Source organism: Chrysemys picta, unplaced genomic scaffold (genome assembly GCF_011386835.1).
Source record: "Chrysemys picta bellii isolate R12L10 unplaced genomic scaffold, ASM1138683v2 scaf3312, whole genome shotgun sequence".
Lineage (NCBI taxonomy): Eukaryota > Metazoa > Chordata > Testudines > Emydidae > Chrysemys > Chrysemys picta.
The window spans coordinates 1-6011 of NW_027056014.1; the positions used below are offsets into that span (position 1 = coordinate 1).

Below are 6011 nucleotides of genomic sequence, written 5' to 3' on the forward strand. Positions count from 1 at the left end.
AGGGAATGCCTTACTGTTAAATGATGAACTAGCACTCTCCTGAGCCCTCAAGGATTAACACATTGTTGTTAATGTAGCCTCACACTCTACAAAGCAGCACAGATGCTGGGAGGAGACACGGCATGGCAGAGAGAGACTGTGTCTCTGTGAGAGAGGGAGAGACAGATCCACACACCCTGTGTGTGTGTGTGTGTGTGTGTGTGAGAAAGAGAGAGAGAGATGTGCATTGTCCCTTTAAGTACACTCACCCCCACTCTAAGTACACTACACTACCTTTTTAAGAAGATTGGCAAGTTGAGACAGCAGCTGCTTCCAGCAAGCTCCCTCTGTCCTGAGCCCTGTCATGTCCCCCCTTGCTCTGTGGAGATAGGGTACAGGAGCAGGGGGGAGGGGGACACCCTGACATTAGCATTCCTCTTCCCCCGCACAGCAAGCAGGAGGCTCCCAGGAGCAGCTCCAAGGCAGAGGGCAGAAGTAGCATATGGCAGTGGGGGAAGGGACAGCTGAACTGCCCGGCAATTGATAGCCTGCTGGGCGGCTGTCGCACAGGGAACTTAGGGAGGCTGCTGGTTTACCCTGGTTCCAAGCCCCATCAGCTAGCTCCAATAGGCTGCTCTTTCTGCAAGCAGTGGACAAAGCAGGTGGCTGCCAAACAACATTATAAGGGAGCATTGCGCAACTTTAAACGAGCGTGTTCTCTAATTGATTAGCAATGTAATAACGTTAACCGGGATGATGTTAAATGAGCAGTTACTGTATTGTTCAAATGCTAGCTGTGGCTTCCATAACTGAGTTTTTCTTATACAGTGATGACCCTTCTCTAACATGCTAGATTGTTAGTGGAATACTTTACTTTCAGTAGGAGTAAGTTTATAAACAAAGCTTCTGATATTGAAACCCCAAGGCAGGCATTGGGAATCTCCAATTCAATTACTTAGTTCCACAAATCTTTTAGCTAATATAAGAACCTAAATTCAGTATTGTCTACTCTTAATCAAAAAGGCAATATCTTCTGCTTTATTTAAAAACAAACACTTGAATGATGTTAATGTTATAAAAGGTGTCTGTCAGGATATGCTGCATGCTTAAAGTGTTTGAGGAGATGAACATCTAACACATGAATAACTTACTGTGACTATTAAATCACTGTAGGTGATTGACATCATGACGGTGAACGTGGACAAGGTTTTGGAACGAGATCAGAAGCTGTCAGAGTTGGATGATGCACTGCAGCGGAATTTGAGACCAGTGCTGCCAAGTTGAAAAGAAAGTATTGGTGGAAGAACTATAAGGTAACCATGACTTGAGTATTTCCAATGCAAATTAATGTCACTAAGAACTAGAAGTTGTTGAATACTACATAAAGGGAAAGAAATCCAGATAACTTTAACCATGAAAACCTATGGCCAATTTCTGCAGCCTTTACTCATGGTGAATAGTATTTAAGATTACAACATACGGTCCTTAATGAGCATTTGGCTTAGTGAAGTAGATGAACTTTCCAAAAGTTGGGTGGCCTGGCCAAGTTCCTTTACACAAAACGTTCTCCAGGCCAGAAATGTGGCTAAGGATAAATGAATGTACTAGTTTAAGGTGTTGGAGATCTAGGAGGAAGAAATTCAGTGCTATGGACTGAATGACGACAACACACACAGCAGCACAAAGAACCTTTAGTCTCTTACAGTCATGTGTGCTAATTACAGGAAGGCCTGGAAGCCTACTCTTTATTTGCTGAGAAGCCAAGACAGAGTGGAAAACATTAATTTGTAAGGCAGGGGAGTAGTAGTTGGGTCTAGAGAAGAAGCTTTTGCCCTCTTTTAAAAATATCTAAGTGAGTTGTTTGTACTAAATTATGTGCTTTTTTTAACAGATATGGGCAGTATTGATAGCATTTGTTCTCATTATCATCATCATCATTGGTGTTTAGCTAAAGCACTGTTTTGTCAGTAGGACTAGCGTACATGGGGCATAAGACTGTAAATCGAATGCAAAAAGTTGTTAATGTAACACACTCTGGTTGTGACTGCTAGTACATAGGTCATAATATTCAAAAGTTAAGGTTCACACAGTAATGCTAACTTAGCCATATTGCATGCCTGACATATGCAGTAGTTCAAAGTAGTACTTACGCTGCTAAATTGATGTTTGAATGTAATCTGTGTGATGTGGTGAAGTTATGTCTTCTGTGGGAACCTTAACTGTTGAATCTCAGGCTCTTGTGCATTGAGCAGAAATGGGATCCCACAGGAGACTGGGACCCCTGAGTCCCAGTCCCAGCTCTGCGAGTGACTCTGAGCGTGACCAGGTCACTTGACCACTTCTTTGCCTCAGTTTTTCAATCTTTAAAATGGGGATAATGATGCATACCTCACAGGGGTTTCCAAAGAGTAACATGAAATGCTTTGCGAACTTAGATGACAGGAGCTGTGGACATACACCTTTCTCAAATTCATCTTTCGTGATATTTCTACATTTATTAATCCTTTAGACTCCAGGTTCAACATCCTTATGTCACTTTTCTTTCTTGCAAAGCAGTCTGGCCCTCTTCTAGTGGGTCACACCCTTTTCTTAATCCCCAAATGGGTACTCCAGCCAATCAGACTACCCTTGCTGTCTTCCAGCCCAGAAGTCAGGCAAAACAAACCACAAAAAAAGTAGGGAAGCTTCATATGAAACTCCTCCTCCAATCCTCAATAGTGCTTAGATAGCAAGGTAGTTAGGACACGTCTACACTGTAAATTTACCCCTGCATGCCATTGTTATAACTATGTGTTAAAAATCCACACCTGTGAGTGACGCAGTGACACCTACCTAACCCCTATTGTAGACAGCGCTATGTGGACAGGAGAGCTTTTCCCCTCAACATAGCTACCGTCTCTCATGGAGGTGGATTAAATATGCCAATGGGAGAAGCTCTCCCATCAGTGTAATATTGTCTTCACTGAAGCGCTACAGCAGTCCAGCTGCACTGGTGCCACTGCAGGTCGACACTTAAAACCCTGCCCTTAAACTCAGTCCAGGCAAGAGCCTTGATCTGACTAGCCTCACTTGACTGCAGGAAACACCACTGACTTCATGCACTAGCTTTCCTGCTGGAGCAGAATCCTGGGGGAGGAGGAGGAGGACAGACAGTTCTCAAGGATTCATCACAGGTGAACAAGCTGTTTAAACAGAAATATATTGCAGTAGAAGCTTTAAGAGGAAAGAAATTCATGCTCCCTTCTTTGATATCCAGATTTCACTTGCCCCAACTTCTGAATGTTGCCATATGTACCCGTATGTATACAACAGCCACGAGCCCATCATTATAACTGGTAACAAACCTGTAAATACAAACGCAAGTGGAGATGTTTCTGGTGGGTGCAAGGAAGACTGTGGATTCATATTCTGGCCATAGTAGAGCCAGGGAGCTTCTGCCTAGTTACACTGCTTGGTGTTCAGCTGTTTGAATTTGTGATGTAGCTGTTAACAAGCTTTCCAGCAGGATTCATTTACTCTCGAGCTCTGACAGCATATTCATTTCTCACCTTTGGGCCTGTTTGTAACACAGTCTACAGCAACTAATTGTGATGCTACAAACAGAATTGTGACCATAGGTGAGAAATACGTAGTACATGAATTCTAAAAGCTAATCCTGTGCAAGAATGAAACTATGGTAAAACAAACACAGGAAATTATTTAGAATTTCCTTTTGTTGAATATTTTGAGTGTTCCGTAGCTCAAGTCTTTAAGTTGCAGGGTTGTTTTATGCCTCTTTGATGTGGGGGGAAGAGGACTGTCGTTTTTCCAATCCTTATTTTTCTGTTATAGTCTGGAATGTGTCCTCATGAGTTACAAGAAGAAATGCAAACCTGCAGAAGCCATCTCTCTCCTTCAAACCTGCTGTATTCTCAAGCTCTCACCTACTGATGTATAAAGCAAAATTATTTTGATTAGTCATGTGATAACTCTCTCATGTATAGGAAATGTGCCTTTATTTAAAAGTTACACTCCTAATTTTAAAATACTAATAAGCACAGCCCACAACTTGCACAGTGCCTTGGTAATCTTGAGTATGGGCTGGTGAAGAGGATTTCATGTTTGCATTTCAGAATCTAGAAGCAATGTATTGTTGCCACTGAGTACTGCATTCTAGATAAATGTGAAGAGTATGTTTGGGTATCTGTCCTCTTCACTGTCTCCTTCATGCCGCAATTTAAAGGTGTCTCTTCTGACACACTACTAAAGGGATGGGAACCAAATCTTAAATTTGTGCCTTCTTGGAAGAAACTCTTAACACGTCTGCCATTTGAACAGACTTTCCCTGCCTTGCCTCTTACTCCATTAATGCCTTCTGACTAGTTGTGGAAGAGCCTGCCACCCTTGTAAACACCACTTGTCATTCACTACTGTTTTAAGACTATGCAGTTAAATTCTATTATTGAAGTTCTAAATATTTGAGCACTGAACCGTTAGTGCTGCCTTGTGGTATTTGTGATTAAACCTCTATAAGTTGTTTACATTCTCTTCAAAAGACAGTCTGTCACTTTTTGGTGTCAGTTTAATCTGAAAGAGTACCTTTAAAAATGTTTAGTGTTTGTAATGTAGACACTTACCAAAGTTGGTTTTGTTTGAGGTTTTTGTCTTTTGCCAAAAAGTAGATCAGTGAAAACTTTTCTCTGCAAGCCAGCAAAATGTTTCCAGAGTAGAATCAGTACCAAATGTAGTTTAAATTTTTATATATATTTATATGGAATCTGTTTGCATTACTTCACAAATTATCTTCCCTCTAAACTAGTCCCCTGAGTGAGTGTTCCCTTAGGACTTCAGGAAAGGTCGGTAACAAACGTCGTTGCCTCTTCCCTCTTACTGACAAACTTTTTAGGTCTGGGTGTCTGCTCTCTATGAGGACGGAAAGAAATAACTTGGTGCTTCACACAGTCACCACTGTGTGTACCCTCTAATTTGTCGGTTTCTAATTTCCTTCCAGTCCTTGTTTCTACTTCCTCTGTATAGTTTTCCTTTCTCTTGTCTCTTTTTTCCTCCCTTACTTTTTGGGGTCGATTTGCAAATAGCTACACTGTGAAATTGATTCACAAACCTAATCGACATAGCCTACTTCTTTGAGTGTTGGATGTTGCTTTGGCTGTTATCCCAAAAAATGAGCTAGACTCGGGAGCGACAACTACCAGAAAGATGTGACAGAGCGCTCAGAGGGTGGCTAAGCCCAATGGTGGATCTGCCCTCTAAACACCTAGCAAGAAATATTGGCCTCTTTACCCCAAAGTACAAGCTGCTTTTTGGTAGTGAGTGTTGTGGAAAGTTGCTCTGTTGGCTTATAATTAACTATCTAAGGCCTTGCCTGTTTCATTGAGGATGAAGAGGGAGAGAAAGGCACAGAAATCCTTGCCTACTGAAGTATTTTAATTTCTGCTCTATCTTTATCATTGCAGTGACTTCTTTAAATGTAAAAAGTCTCTAGAAAAATAACTCTACTGTATGAATGCACCATGGACCAGTAACAAAGATAACTGTACAAAAATGTAATCTTATTTACTCACAAATTAAGAAACTTTTTACTATTATGTTTATGCTGCAGCTTTTAAAGAAATATCAACTCTCTGTACTAGTTCCTACATTGTCAGAGGTTTCTAAATGTATGTCACCAGGGAGGTGTGTGTCCCTGCACTGTGTTGGCCTTTCTAACGTTTAATAAAGTGGCTGTTGAAACTACCATGTGTTCCTTGGCGTGTGTGTGGGCAGGCGGGCGGGGGTGTTAGGAAGAAAGGTCTCTGCTGCCTTGCGCTGCTGGGGAGGCGGCTGCACCTCCTGGGGGGCGGCCGTTGAGGGCAGAGTGGCCAATGGACGGTTGCTGCGCTGGGCCAGGCTGTGGCACCGGATCCCCGTCCTGGGTGATGGGGTGGGGGGAGCTAGGCGCTGAAGCGGCAGCTCGAGCCCCAGCCAGTAGCTGGTTCCGGCTCTAGTTCTAGCCCCTGAGGGGGTTGGGGGCAGGACTCCCTGACAGCTGCTCT

The 6011-nt window shown here is 42.6% G+C and overlaps 1 long non-coding RNA gene across 1 annotated transcript; it reads left to right on the forward strand.

The window, feature by feature from the left end:
- The first annotated feature begins 511 nt into the window (after positions 1-511).
- Positions 512-5662, forward strand: LOC135980436 (uncharacterized). Its single transcript, XR_010597508.1, has 3 exons — positions 512-641; positions 1153-1292; positions 3811-5662. It is a non-coding gene; the product is annotated as an uncharacterized LOC135980436 (long non-coding RNA).
- Positions 5663-6011: the final 349 nt, after the last annotated feature.